This window comes from Pelodiscus sinensis, chromosome 20, assembly GCF_052426305.1.
Source record: "Pelodiscus sinensis isolate ZL-2025 chromosome 20, ASM5242630v1, whole genome shotgun sequence".
Lineage (NCBI taxonomy): Eukaryota > Metazoa > Chordata > Testudines > Trionychidae > Pelodiscus > Pelodiscus sinensis.
This window is the reverse complement of record NC_143071.1, coordinates 4,699,030-4,714,074: the sequence shown is the minus strand read 5'-3', so window position 1 is coordinate 4,714,074 and position 15,045 is coordinate 4,699,030. Positions and strand designations below refer to the sequence as shown.

The window sequence follows — 15,045 nt, the reverse complement described above, 5'->3', positions numbered from 1 at the left end:
GGCAAGGTCTTCCCCAAATGTGTGTCACCATATCGGTCAAGAATAGTCGAGTTATTACTTAGCCCTGCCTGAGTGTAGGGACTGGACGAGATGTTCTAGTAAGGTCCTTTCAGTCCTACGCGCCTAGGATTTAGTCCTCTGTACCCTGCCTCATCCTGTACATCCATCCTTCCAGCCGGTTTTTCCTAGCTCTGCCCCAATTGGTCTGCCTACCCCAGGATCACGGTCCCCTGGACTGCCAGCATGCCCAGGGACGTTCCATCAGAGCGCAGCCAGGAAGACGAGCCCTATACGCGAGCCCTCCGCCTGTGCAGTCCGAAATCGCACTGGCTTCAATTTCCCTCCCAGCCAAAATTACAGAAGGGCCCAAGATGGAACGGATTAGAAGGGCAACGCCTAGGCCTTCTGAAGAGGACACCAGAAGATCAGCCCCTCTCCAGCGGGGAACACCCATAAAACCTGACCCATGCACCATAACTCATGCGAGCTGGCAGCTGACGCTCAGAGGCCAGCCGAGTCTGCACGTAGGCAGCGTAACCTTCACCTCCGGAGCTCTGGCCGAGGTCAAGGGACCGATGTGAACAGAGGGAAGAGAAGGCTGGTAGGGGCTAGATTTTTTTTGGTAGATGTGAGCAATTGCACGTGTTTATTTGCACGCACCGACAGGCAATGAGGCAACACACTAACTCTGTGCATGTGCAAACACCCCAATCTGCAGGCAGGCATCCGGTTGGCAGGGGCAGACCTTTGGCGCATTTTGCATATTCAGCAAAGCTGGGCCTGGCTTATGGCTACAAATGGAAGGGTTTATTTTTAGAAAAGGGAAGGAGAAGAATACAGGTTTTCATGGAACGGAAGAGATGCCGTTATGGAGAAATTCCCTGCACCACGGGAAATGCTCCATTCGGACTGCCAATCTTCGTGGAAACGAAGAGGCGAGGTTATTGCAGAAGCTGGCTAAAGCCTGCAAACACAGCGGTCACTATTTTATTTTCCAAATTCTGCATGGCCACTGGATTCTCCCTCTGGGTTACTACTTTCATTGAATGGAAACAAGGATGGAAACACGAAAAATAAGGGACAAGGCTTAATATAGTGTGCATCTTTCTCTCAACTGTACATTTTACTGCCCTCGAGTATACAATGCAATTTAAGTGTCTAAATAATTGGTACTCTCAATTATTAAAAATAAGGGCGGGCAGGGTACCTTTACTCCCACAAAGCCCACACCCCTGGTTCCCCCCCCCCCCACACACACACACCCCCTCTGGTGCCCAAGCCCCTACAGCACCCCAAATCCCCTCCAATACCCTGTGCCCCTTCCTGTACCCCAAATTACCTCTGGTACCCCACATCTCCTCCAGTGCCCCCAAGCCCCTGTCCACACCCCAAACTCCCTCCTGTACTCCAGGTCCCCTTTCATGCCCCCTCCAGTGCCCCATACCTCTGCAGTGCCCCAAGCCCCTTCTTGTACCCCAAATCTCCTCCAGTACCCCAGGTCCCCATAGTATTAGCGACTCTCATGTGCTGGTGCAGAGGTATTTCCCTTTAAGGAACAGTCCTGCACTTGGCTACATAATTGGAAGTAGTAACACACTTGTCGCACCCATCTGGTGGTTAAGTCACAGAGGACAACAATCTACTGCTGCTGCCTTCAGATGAAGCCACTCCTTAAGGTCAAATGGGCTGTGTCTAGACTGGCCAGTTTTTCTGGAAAATCAGCTGCTTTTCTGGAAAAACTTGCCAGCTGTCTACACTGGCTGCTTGAATTTCCGCAAAAGCACTGACGATCTCATGTAAGATTGTCAGTGTTCTTGCAGAAATACTATGCTGCTCCTGTTCGGGCAAAAGTCCTTTTGCGCAAAAGGGCCAGTATAGACAGCTCAGATTTGTTTTCTGCAAAAAAGCCCCGATCGCGAAAATGGCGATCGGGGCTTTTTTGCGGAAAAGCACGTCTTGATTGGCACGGGCGCTTTTCCGCAAAAAGTGCTTTTGCGGAAAAGCGTCCTGCCAATCTAGACGCTCTGTTCCGAAAATGCTTTTAACGGAAAACTTTTCCGTTAAAAGCATTTCCGGAAAATCATGCCAATCTAGACGTAGCCATGGTGTATATCCCTGCTTTGGTGCGGTTTGGATTTAAACAGGTCTGAAGCAAGGTGAGGGAGATTAATCCTCTTATTTGCATGAATATTCGTTCCCTATTTACCGCTACTTATTGACCTGTACACACCACAAATAGTTACTCCGATTATGGGTTGCTTGCAGGTTGTTCAATTTTGAGCAAGTTGACACACAGCATCCAAGATACTCACAAATAGTCACGTTTGGTTCACTACCAGTTAGCAAAAACAGGGGGAAAAATAGATTACACGAGGAATAAGTCTCTCATGGGTTAACTCTCAACCAACTAGTTAGGAGGGGTTATTAAATAAGCAGCCACGGGCTCTGGTGCTACTTGGCTCTTAAACACCGAGTAAAAACACTGTATGGGGAGCTTAGATCCTCAATGAGCCAGACAACACATTACGTTACAAGACAAAGGTGCAGGTAGCATTACTATGCAGATATTTTTATATTCCTCTCCAGAACGGAGGTGCAACACCAACCCGCCTAGACTGGTGTTCCCTGCAAGATGAATGCTTGGGCAGCTGCCCAGAAGAGATTCAGGTGCCACCCAGCTGATTGGCAGAGCGCCCACCGCCGGCAGCCTAGGTTTCTACTGGTGGTGCACATGGGCACGTGCCTTGGTGCATATACCAAAATTTATTCTGCACATGGATGGAAAAAATTAGAGGGAACATTGGTCAGCGGAGGAACCGGTTTACAGAGCTTAATACATGAGCCTGTGGGAAGGGATATGAAAGGCTAACCAGTAACCACATCTGGATCTGTTCCTGTCTGGGGCGGGCCCAAGCACCTCGCAGATACCAGCCAGCCCCAGCGCCGCGGCCTGTAGTATGGAGGATGCTCCAGCTGAGCTGGAGCAGTCCCCTCCATGGATCCCACTTAATTGGTTAAATGTTGGGTCAACCTAACGTTTAACAAGGTAACCGATTCATCCCGATTTTACATGCCTAGCCCCTAGTTTTTTTCCTGAACCTCTCCCCTGAAATTTACATACCAAAACTGCAACCTTAATTAATATGCAATTCACATGACAGTGTCTAATGATCCTCAATGAAAAGGTGGGTGAAAGACAGACCCAGAAAACCAGCAAGAAAACGGTGGTTGGAATCACACCCACACGAGAACCGGGGGAGGAAGAGAAAGCAGCAAAATTAAGGGGCTCGGTGACGCTACTTAACTCGTTTCCTTTTATATTCAAGCCCTGCTCTGGTTCCCACCATCCACCTCTCTAGTCTGCTTGGAGAACGCAAAATCCATTATTTATTTTACCACAATCAAAGCTAAACTCCCCCCCACCAGACCGGAATCACCTGTTATTTACCTGGACAGGTGTCACTCCAGTTGCACAAACTTCAGAGAAGCTGGGCAGGAGCCAGGCCTCTGATTTAGATGCCAGGAGATGGGGGGGGGGGGGTAGGAGAGTTGCGGGGGCGCCAAGCAGGAAACAAACAAGGAGAGAGAAACTTTTTGATTAATTGAGAAACTGCAGCCGTGCCATGTTTGAATAAGATTGCACAAAGGAATGTGGGTCTCCTTTTTTGTGTGTTCATTCAGTTGAAACAGAACGAGCGGCGTTCACGCCAGACAGGGAGGGGAGGAGAGAGAAAGATTCATGGGAACTGGCCCGTATTCGGGATGGGGAGAAGAGGGTAGCAGCAGTTGGGGGGGGGGGGGGGGTCAGCTGCTTTTTTATAAATTAGAGTGATTGCATGTTTATGCAATAGCTGTAGAGCTGCTGGAGTAGCCTAGCTCACCTCAAAAACCTCGTACTCAGAGGGGGGGAAAAAATTCAAAAACCCTGCTCTGCCCCACATGCAAGCCCCATCATAATTTCGCTTATACCCTCTCCTGTCCTGCTGGAATTGTACAGGGATATTTGTGCTCTATAGCTTAAAAAGCCCCCTAAGAAACGTCAATGTCTTATTTCCGGGTTACTGCTCCTTTTAAAACCTGCCCCTTGTTTGCCATCTGTTCCTGAGAACAAGATACCGGCTGCATGTTGCAGAGACTGTAAGGAGATGCCTACTCTGTGCTCCCTTGTAGCGGCTTTACTCTTGTTCTTTCTTGCTCCGCTGTTTCCTTTGGTCTAACGTTGAAGAGTCAGACACACAGTTGCTCTTTCGGGAAGAGGGGAAAAGAAACAACAACAGATGGGAGTTGGATACGACCACACTGCCACATTCAAAGCGTGGCAGACCCACGACACTTGGGGGAATGTTGCTTTATTTTTTTTTTATGAGATCGTCATGAGATCTCATTGCACAAAACGCAGCTATGAAAACAGACCACCACCAGCTACCATGGGGAGCTCTTTCTTCTGACAGCCACTGCACATAGAGCAAGGGTGAGCAAGAGGCTGCCAGCGGGCCGAATCCGGCCCACCAAGCCACTGGATCTGGCTCACAGCTGCCTTGCTGGGACCCTTAAGCGCAGCTGCAGCCGCTTTGAATGTGGCTGCTCTATTCTGGGAGCGAGGAGGGAGGGTCTGTGCTCTGTCACGCCCCTCAGCAAAATCTCTCTGCTCCCATTGGCCAGTTTCCAACCAATAGCAGCTGAGATGTTGCTGGCAGCAGGGGCAGCCAATGAAGCCGCCTCTCCCTCCCACCACCACTCCTTCCCCCGCCAGAGCAGAGCCACTTGGAGCAGCTTGCGACTGTAGCCTCCAGGTTCCCGCAGGGCTGCTGACTGGGAGCTGCTCAGGTAAGAGCCTTCCAGCCAGAGCCTGCCTTTGGCACCCCTCCCTCACCACAGCTACCTGCTCCAGGCCACCACCCAAACCCTCTTCACCCCCTTCCCCCAGGTCACACCTCCCTCAGGCCAGAATCCTCTCCTGCACTCATACCCCCTCCCCGACCCTGCACCCCATTCCCCTGCCCCAATCACAACCCCCTCCTTCACCCAAATACCCTCTCTGACTATTCCCCCTCCTGCACCCAGTCTCCTACCCCAAGCTCCCCTGTCCCAGGCCCCAAACCCCCTTGGTAAAAAGGTGGCCCTTGACCACTTGCCAAAATCTTGGAGTGGCCCCTCATTAAAAATTACCCACCCCTGACATAGTATATTGGCCATTACAGAATGCCACGGATTTGTTTCCAGCATTCCCCCAGGACTTTAGGGATTGCGTATAAATCTACCTTTGTATCTATTTGGACTCTACAAACCCGGGAGCCCATTCAAGACAATGGGAGTCCTTCCATTGACTTGAGGTTTGGGTAACACACCCCTCACCCCAACCCGCCAGCACAGAGCTGTTCTGCCAAAAGTCACAGAACACGGACAAAGTACTTTTTTCTCTTCCTGCGTCCAATCTGTGCTGTCTGCAGGACTTCTGTAAAGAAGCCAAAGTACGAGGAAGGAAGCACGACAGAGAAATGTCTCTCAGGTGATTGAGCAAGTCAATATTTTTGTCCTACCATTTGCGATGGCATCCCCACCACATCCTTGGGGCTAACTTCCCTCACAACGGTCTTATGCTCACACAAAAGAGTCAACCTATCCCTCCCACGTCATCTCTCAATCCTGTGCTAAGTCTTCCATCTCAGGCTCAAGGGGCAACCGCGAAGCTGGAATTCGTCTGCAAAATCTGACCCCCATCAGAAGGGATCCGAATAGAGACATGGAACGGCTCTCGTTACAATGAGTGATTTCCCCTTCAGGTCCTCTCACCTTATTGTTAGAGGTAGGTCACATCCACCCTGAATTAGCACTAGGTGGCACTCCCACCTCTGTATGCTGCCCCTCCTTCGCTTCAAGCATCTGAGGAAGTGAGCTGTAGCTCATGGAAGCTTATACCCTAATGCAGGTGCTAGTCTTAAGGTGCCCCGACTCCTGTTCGTTTTTACAATATTTAGCTTTGTTTCTACGTCCAGTCAAAGACACCCTGGCTTGCTATGTAGTTGTATCCCTCTCCCCCAAGGAAAAAAAAATTGATCATCAACGGAGCACTGTTGAAGAGCATGATCAAAGACTATCATGGGGGAAATGCTAATGAAATGAGTCTACCGGCAAAGGGGAAAAAAACCAAACCACCAAGGCATGGCATTGCGATCTACTTACGTGTCTTCCCGGCTATCCGATGCCATTTCAGTCTACAATGCCAGCGTGCCAAAAGCCTGACCCGGAGGCTTCATGAAGGACTGTCTGGGAGAAAGCAGGGAATCGGTGTTTGTTATTTGCATATACCCATCGTGCCTCCTTTCAAATCCCACCCCCCCACGCAGCCACTTTCCTCTTTCATGCAGCAAAAGGAGGAAGCGCTCTTCAAACACACGGTGAATCTGGTCACTGCACTGCCCTGCGACAGCATATGGTGACATTCAGGGCACGCCTAATGCTATGCAGAAGAGTGACGCTGCCACGGTCGATCTTCCAAGGTTCGATACAGCAGGTCGATTTAGCGGGTCTAGAACAGACCCACCAGATTGAACTCAGAGGGTGCCCCCATCAGCGCCAGTACTCCTGCTCCTCATGAGTAGAGGAAGCCAAAGAGAACGTTTGCTTCCATCCACCTCATGCCACGCGGACAGCGCAGAAACACGATGTAAGATACGTAGCTGGAGTTGTGTATCTTTCTTCGACCTTCCTACGTAATGTAGACCAGGCCTCAGTGTCTAGGAGGTGCAACTGAAATCTTTTAAGATGTTATTTCCGACACGTGCACGGATATTTTTCCCTCTTTCCAGTTGTAGAGGGTCATACATTGCCCAGAAAAGGGAAGAACCCTCTCCCTACCGCCTGGAGGACTGACCTGGCATTTCGGCAAAACCTACTTTTGAGGATGAAAAAGGAGATGGGGGAAGGCACTGCTACAAAGATCTCACCATCCTATCAACCACCCCCAAACTCAGACTTCAGGGATCACAAGTGAGCCATCCCCTCTTCCCTAACCAGCATGACTTTCACCAGCCCTTTTGTTGCTGCATCCGTCACAACACAAAACCCCAGGGCCCTATTGTATCACACGTGATGGGGGGGGGGGGGGACATTCCCGGAGAAGCCAACAGAAATCATGGATGCTCGGCAACCTCTTTTCCTTTAGCTGCCATAATCTCGCCATTAGATCCCCCCCACGTGGGAAAGTTTTGACCTTGCTCTCCCCTCCCCACCTTTTGTAGAGGTGGAAAAAATGATCCAGGGAGTTTGAGAGACCTAATTAAGTCAATATTTGCAAGGCTTTAGGCAAATGCCTCCAAGGGCTAGGGTTAAGATCAAGCTTCTTCTACCTGTTCAGCATAGCCACTGCTGAGCAAAGTATTTGGATCAGTGACAGCTTGGCACATCTCTGGCCGTGCACTTGCAGGCACGTATGGTATTAAGAGACCGCATTGCAAGTAAGAGATTCATCCCCACTGCTCAGGAGGGCCTAAGGGAGAGGAAGAGGAGGAAGAAATTCAATCATGGAAGATTTATGCAGCCAAGCTACTGTTTAGCCAGGTAACCTCCACCGTGCTGCTGGTGAGGTGCTTTGAAGATGGATACGCAAAGTTCAGCAGCAAGGGCTGCCTCACACCTGTTCCTAGAAACCACAATCCACCCCCCTCTGGGCTCAGCTAGTGTTTGGGAACAGTCTCCAAATTACAATCAATTCTCCTTGTAGAATTGCCCCATTTCCACAGCAGAGTATCTCTCCAACGACCACACGCTGCACCAGACTAGCAGCCGCCCTTCAGTACTTTTGCAGGTCTTCAGGAAGGGCAGGGGGAGGAAAAAAAAAAAAAAAAAAAAAAGAGTAGACAGTGGCCTAATCTCTCTCAGGTCTACAGTTGCTATGTCCTGCCCAGATTCTTCAAAGGAGAGGATCACCAGGCACAGAGCCAGCTCTCCTCATCTGTTGGTACCCATATGGCTTTGCCTAAACCATGCCACCCAGAACTCATCAGGTTTTCATTGCTCTAACCCAGTGGCTCTCAAAGCGTGGTCCACTAGTGGTCTGCAGCTGGCTTACAGGTGGCCCACAGCAAGGAGCCTGCCCGGATTGGCTGGAGGTCCCCAGAAAGGTCTGTAGTGAGTGGGATGGGCCACGGGCCAAGAAGTTTGAGACCCACTGCTCCCCCCGGCACCGCCTCCCCCCCGCTGCTCAGTAGCATTGTCTGCATCTCCCGCACCCCTTCCCCACCAGCACTGGAGTTCAATTATGTCCTCAGAAAGCTGCCGTGCTCCTCCTTTATACCAGCGCAGTTTACAAGAGGAATATTGCAACATGTGGGGTGGTTATTAACAGTGACTACTGTAGCCATTTTGGTTTTTATGAAGTGCAAACGCATGTGATTTTAGGGAACCGGTCACCTAGAGGAGAGAGAGATTCATTCCCTCTCCCCTCTCTAGGCTTGGTGGGGGGGAAAAACTGCACAATCATCCTTCAAAATTGCTACGGCCCAGCTGCATTACAAGGCATCTCGAAGAGGAATCCGACACACCAACGAAAGCGTCCCGCTTTACATATGGGGCCATTTCATTTAAGCACATCTCGCATTCATGTGGCCTGCGTGGGAATAGAGAGCGCTTTGTGTACCAACGATCTCTCAACACCCTTTACACATGGAATTTGATCAAATGGGACTTATGATCTTCGCGTTGCTTTGAAATCCACCTCCCGCTCCCCAGCCCCCGCTTCTGCACCCAGCGTTACCGCAGAGGTCAGCCAGGACATGAAAGCGAGAGGAGAGAGACAGAGAAGCTTGGCACGTGGACAGCTCAGCCGTGGGAGGCGGCAGGCACCCCGACTGAATGACAGACATTGTCCCCACAGCGCCATGAAGGAAGAGAAGCCGCCAGTGAGAAAGCATTGGCCAGTTTCTGATCTCTAAGATCCTCTCCAACGTCAATGCTCAGAAGAGCTGCACCCAGCACAGATGCAACTATAGCCATGTTGCAAACACACACACACACACACACACACACACACACACACACACACACACCTACCCCTCCCTCCATCCCATCATCACCTAGACTAAATTTTCTCCTGAAGTAGGGATGTAAAAATGTAGCCATTTAAATGGGACATGGCTACACAACTCCTGGGGAGCCGCCAGCCACTCCACGCTGCTGCCTCTGCATCGGAGGCAGCAGCGCAGGACGGCCGGTGGGAGCCGGTGCATGCTGGGAACTGGCTTGAAAGTCCACTTCCTATACGCATGGGCTCCCAGTGAGCCTGCTGCCACCTCGCATGTAAACCATGTAACCGCTGACGTTTTCAGCAGTTATACGGTTATTCAGGTACACGCATTTTCACATCCCTATCACGAAGTGCATCTACACGAGTATTTTATGTTCCATTTTTGGAAAGTGTTGGTTTAATAATAGTACTCATGGCAAGGAACCAGTATCTGACCCCTGCAATGGATTTAGCATCTTCTCTCTCCATGCTGCACAGACCTGGGATGCTTCTGCATTTCTAAGCCCATCACCCCACTCTACCAACGCAAGTCCATTCTGAACAGCCATCATCGGGCCACGTGAATCCAGTGGTTTTGTACCTCGTCCTTCCAGTACGCCACACTCTCAGCTATGGGCTGTCGTCATTGGGCTCGGAGCAGGAATTAACAGAACGAAGTTCTACGCCTTGTGTTATACAGGAGGGCAAACCAGACAATCCAAAGGCCTCTTCTGGCCTGGGGGAGGAACCCCCCCCCCCCCCCACAAACTCACAACTTCAGCTGTTCCTGTCCTGCCCTCCCACCCCAACGGGAGCTCAGTTCCGACTTGCATTCAACGCGGAGTCCTACTTGCCTGATGAAGTGAAAGACCCTCACAACTCTATTATGGGGATAAACATGCAACATGCTGTTTAGAGAAGTGGTTCTAAAACGATGCGTCATGACCCAGGATTTGGGGGGGGGGGGGAGATGGAAGGCCGGGCCCTGGGGCTCATTGCTGCAGGGGGATCAGGGGAGCAGTGGAGAGGATGAGGAAGCTCCCTGCCTGTCCTGGCACTGCAGACTGCGCTGCACCCTAGAGGCAGCCAACAGCTGGCCCAGCTCCTAGGTGGGCTAGAGGGGGAAGAGCGCACGGGGCTCCACGCACTGCCCCTGCCCCAAGCACTAGCCCCACACTCCCATTGGCTGGGAACCTGCTGCTGGCTGTTTCTGGGGTGCAGCCTGGTCTGCGGTGCCAGGTGAGGCAGGAAGCTTCCTTAGCCGCCCCCCCCCCCCCCCCCACAGCATTGCTGTCCGGGAGGTGCTCAAGGTAAGACCCTCCTGCTCCAGTCCTGCCCCCGCAAAGCCGGAACCCCCTCCTACACCCGCAAGCTCTCATCTTCAGCCCCATCCCGGAGCCCACACGCTAGTCAATTCACATCGGGTTGCAGCATCAACGTTTTTCTACAACTGGGTCACGAGAAAATAAAAGTTTGACAACAGCTGGTTTAGAGCATCCCCTTACCCGTGCTCTCATTTGAGCTATGCAGGAGAGGTATCGCAGGTACCTTTGAACAGCAGCAAAGGAAAACAACGCGGGAGAAACCCCTTCGCCCAGTATCTTGGGGACGTGCCGTTGGCACCCGGTGGAGAGCGCGTTCTTTGGCTGAAACGCTGACCTGTGCGTCAGGCGTCCTGGAACCGCATGCTACAGACACACCAGGAAGTCACAGCCTTCCTGGGCCTCTGCAGAGCTGGGTGACGGATGCTGACAGCGGGGAGCTCAACAGAGGAAACGCACTAGATGAGATTCACAGTCCCCACTTCCAGTGTAACTGGCTTGACCTAAGGATGTTAAGTATTGTGTAACTGACTAATCGAATAGTCAATGAATTTTTGCATCAACTATTGAATTAGTCGACAGAGTGACGCTAGCCCCCTTTGAAACGCTGCCGTGGCGTTTCAAAGGGGCAGTGCCACGCAGAGGCCGGGATCAGATGGGGACTCCCCAGCTGACCCCAGGCTCCACGCGGTGCTGCCCCTTTGAAATGCCTCCGCGGCATTTCAAAGGGGCAGCGCCACACAGCTGATCCCGGGCTTCGTGTGGCGCTGCCCCTTTGAAGTACCCCCCCCTTAGGGGAGAAGCAACTAGTTGACTACCCTGTCGACTAGTCCTCAACATCCCTAACTTGACCCAGACCCCCAGCAGGCTATTGAATTGCCCTGGTATTTGAAGCCATCTAGAACATTTTGCATGGAAGCCTGTAGGACGGGTGGTTGACGACTCGTCTATTTCCTCACCGGGTCCTAGGCTCTTGGGCCTTTCTGCGTGACCTCGCCCAGCTAGTCTGGAGAGTTAACATGGCTTCCCGGGGCTGCGCTATTAGCCGAGTTTAAGCTTGTGGCACAGTGCAGTTCTGGGTTTTCCTTATTCCTGCCTCGACATATCCCTCTTCCCTCTCCTCCACAACTCAACTGTGGGTTATTACCCACATTCTTGCACCATGCGAAGGCCACTGCCTTCATATGGCGAGGGCCTTCTATCTGGTAGCCTCCCCACAACCTCTCCTGTCACCACCGTCCCAGAGATGAATCGAAATCTTAGCCTGGCTTATGAGCTCATTGACGCTACTGGAAGAAGAAGAGGAGAAATTCATGGCAATCCACGTTAAAACAAAGATTAGATTACTAGCACATCTGAGAGAAACAAAATCTGGCCACTGGATTTGGGAAGAGTTAATCGTTCTGCAACTTTTCAAGAGAACCGAAGTGGGTCCTCGCGATCGGGGAGAGAAAAGCGAGAGTCCCCTTGACTTTCTATGCCCAATCAAAACAGGGGAGGGAAATAAAGAGAAACAACATGTTGCTGATGAGTTTTCCATTAATAGCCAACAGCTAAACCCCTCTTCTTTGTATTCCAGTCTTAGCTCTTAGCCTCAGCAGGCCACCAATTTTCCCCCTCCCTGCTTTTTAATAATAATAATGATAATAAAAAAAGTTATATGACTTTAATTAAATGCACTTATTAAAAGGGTGAAATATTTGGAGAGGCTGTTTTTTGACGCTGGAGGCACATTTTCCAGCATGCTGCAGAGCGCCTACATCCGCCCGCCCCGGGCCATTTTTAATGCACAAATAAATCCCCACCTGACGTGCTGACAGATTATTCTGCAGTGTGGCAGCCAACGAAAGTAAACACCGGGGCAAAGTTTTAACCTCTTGCAGTCCCGATGCGTTTCCCCCGCTGAGCCCAGCTTAGGTGTAAATGATCAGCAACAAAGTCACTCTTCCCATTTGCTCCCCTTCAGCCCTACTTTCACAGGGGAGCCCTTCAGACATCGCCACCTGTGGGTTTTGGGGGGCTTGCCCCGCCCAGGATGAAGAGGTGGATGCTTAGATCGTGCCCCTTCCAACCTACACGTTCTCCAACCCCAGCCTGGACTAGCCATGTTGGACTTCGGGCTCCAACGTCACCAGCTCACCCATGCTTATCTCCCCAGTTTGGTACTTAAAGAGGTTTCAATGGAAGCCCAGTTTCATTCATCACGGCCCTCCTCTCTACAACCCTGCCTGAAGAGAAACGCTGAACCCACAGGGAGGGAGCCAGTGGAAGAGAGCAACAGAAGCGACATATGTATGAGTCAACAGTGGGCCCTTGTAGCCAAGAAGGCGAATGTTATATTAAGGTGCATTAGGAGGAGCATTGCCAGCAGATCTAGAGAAGTGATTCTTCCCGTTTATTCAGCTCTGGTGAGGCCACATCTGGAGTATTGTGTCCAGTTCTGGGCCCCCCACTATAGAAAGGATGTGGACGCATTGGAGAAGGTCTAGCAGAGGGCAACCTAAATGATGAGGGGGCTGGAGCACATGACCTATGAGGAGAGGCTGAGGGATTTGGGTTTATTTAGTCTGCAGAAGAGAAGAGTGAGGGGGGTTTGATAGCAGCCTTCAACTTCCTGATGGGAGGTTCCAAAGAGGCTGGAGAAAGGCTGTTCTCAGTAGTGATGGATGGCAACAAGGAGCAATGGTCTCAGGTTGCAGTGGGGGAGGTCTATGTGGGATATTAGGAAAAACTATTTCCCTGGGAGGGTGGGGAAGCACTGGGATGGGTTCCCTAGGGAGGGGGTGGAATCTCCATCTCTAGAGGTTTTTAAGTCTCGACTTGACAAAGCCCTGGCTGGGTTGATTGAGTTGGGTTGGTCCTGCCTTGGAGGCCTGGACTCGATGACTCCTGAGGTCTCTTCCAGACTTAGGGTTCTATGATATTTCCTGCCACTGTACTGTTCTCTCATTCCTTATCGAAACACTGAGGAAAGTGTCCATCGTACGCCATACACTCCAGTCCGACAGAAAAGGCCCTGGGATGACAGTGGATGAGAAGCTGGATAGGAGTCAGCAGGGTGGCCCCTTGTAGCCAAGAAGGCTACTGGCATATTGGGGTGCATTAGGAAGAGCATTGCCAGCAGATCCAGAGAAGTGATTATTCTCCTTTCTTCAGCACTGGTGAGGCCACATGTAGAGTACTGAGTCCAATTCTGGGTCCCGCATTACAGAAAGGATGTGAATGCATCAGAGAGTCCAGTGGAGGGCAATCAAAGTGATTCAGGGGCGGGAGCACATGACTTCTGAGGAGAGGCGGAGGGATTTGGGTTTGTTTAGTCTGCAGTAGAGACGAGCGAGGGGGGATTTGAGAGCAGCCTTCAATTTCCTGTATGGGACTCCCAAGAGGCTAGAGAGAGGCTGTTCACAGTGGCGGCAGATGACAGAACGAGGAGCAATGGTCTCAAGTTGCAGCAGGAGAAGTCTAGGCTGGATATTAGGAAAAACTATTTCACAAGGTGGTAAACCCTGGAATGGGTTCCATAGGGTCTCCATCCCTAGAGGTTTTGAGGTCCCGGCTTGACGAAGCCCTGTATAGGATGACTTAGTTGGGTCCTGCTTTTAACAGAGGGGTCAAACTCTGACTCCGGAGATCTCGTCCAACTCTAATAGTCTATATTCTGGAGGACTGGAACAGCCTGCCATTGCCCCCACCCAAGGACAATAGTTTGAGGGGAAAAACCCTTCAGAGTGTATTGCTTGTATAGGTCCCCTATTTGCAGTTTTCAGCACCATGCACAGTCGCCATTCTGTAATAGCAAACCAACATCCAGCAGGGGTGAGGTTTCTGCATTCAGCATCAGGCCTGCATCACACCGCCGTTGCTACGCCAAAGGATCCGGCGCAGGAGGGTCCAAGTAGCTCCCAACCCACTGGAAAGCACTGGTCTGCACCACCAGAATCCCAGATTCCCAACAGCAGCAGAGTCATAGGCAGAGCTGAAAGCCAGAAAAGACCATCCCGTCTAGCACAGGCCGTCAACCCCACCCTCAGGAAAAACCCAGCCAGCCACACTAGCCTGACTCACTACAGCCCGCAGGAGAGTACACCCGGACGAGCTACAGGCAGAGAACAGAAGGCTCCGCGCTGTGACGACGTCTGAGGCCAGGAAGGGGAATGAATAAGCTCTAGCAGGTCACCAGAGAAACAGAAAGGTGTGTCGAGCCGGCCACCTTGCTCCCCCGCCTCCCTGCCTCCATCCGCACCCTGGCAATCCTCCAGCCACGGCCGCTGAAAGAACTGTCTGGTCTAGAAACCAAGACTTTGCCAGGTGGAAAATTTTCGCATGCTACAAACTACGTGGGTGCGTGGCCCCAGCAGCTCATAGAAACGGACTGTTGAAGAATCCCATCTCAGCAGAGGAACACCCAGCCGCCAGTAGGGATCTTCTTTGGGTCAGGGGCCGCTGGTCCACAGGGGAAGAAAAAAAAAACCTATATCAGCCTGCACAAACGTGAAGGGAAAAGAGACACCAAACACCCACGCCTCCCTGATGTGGCCTCTGACCGGGAAGCACAAAGACACTCCCCCACATTGTGCTCTCACACCCGAGCCTGGGGGGGCCCCATGCAGTACATTTTGTGAGCCCCCCCCAGGCTCTGGGTGGGGCCAAAAGTGAGAGGTTCAGTGTGTGGGAGGGAGGGTGCAGGAGTGGGTCGGGGTTGGTGGGTCTGGGAGGACG

General features: G+C 51.6%; 1 long non-coding RNA gene across 1 annotated transcript in view; it reads right to left on the bottom strand.

Moving 5' to 3' along the window:
- LOC102460467 (uncharacterized) overlaps positions 1-15,045 on the bottom strand; it is a 119,594-nt gene that overhangs the window by 44,466 nt on the left and 60,083 nt on the right. Inside the window, exon 2 of the long non-coding RNA XR_331134.5 lies at positions 6,184-6,267. This is a non-coding gene — a long non-coding RNA (uncharacterized LOC102460467). The remainder of the gene's footprint in view (positions 1-6,183; positions 6,268-15,045) is intronic.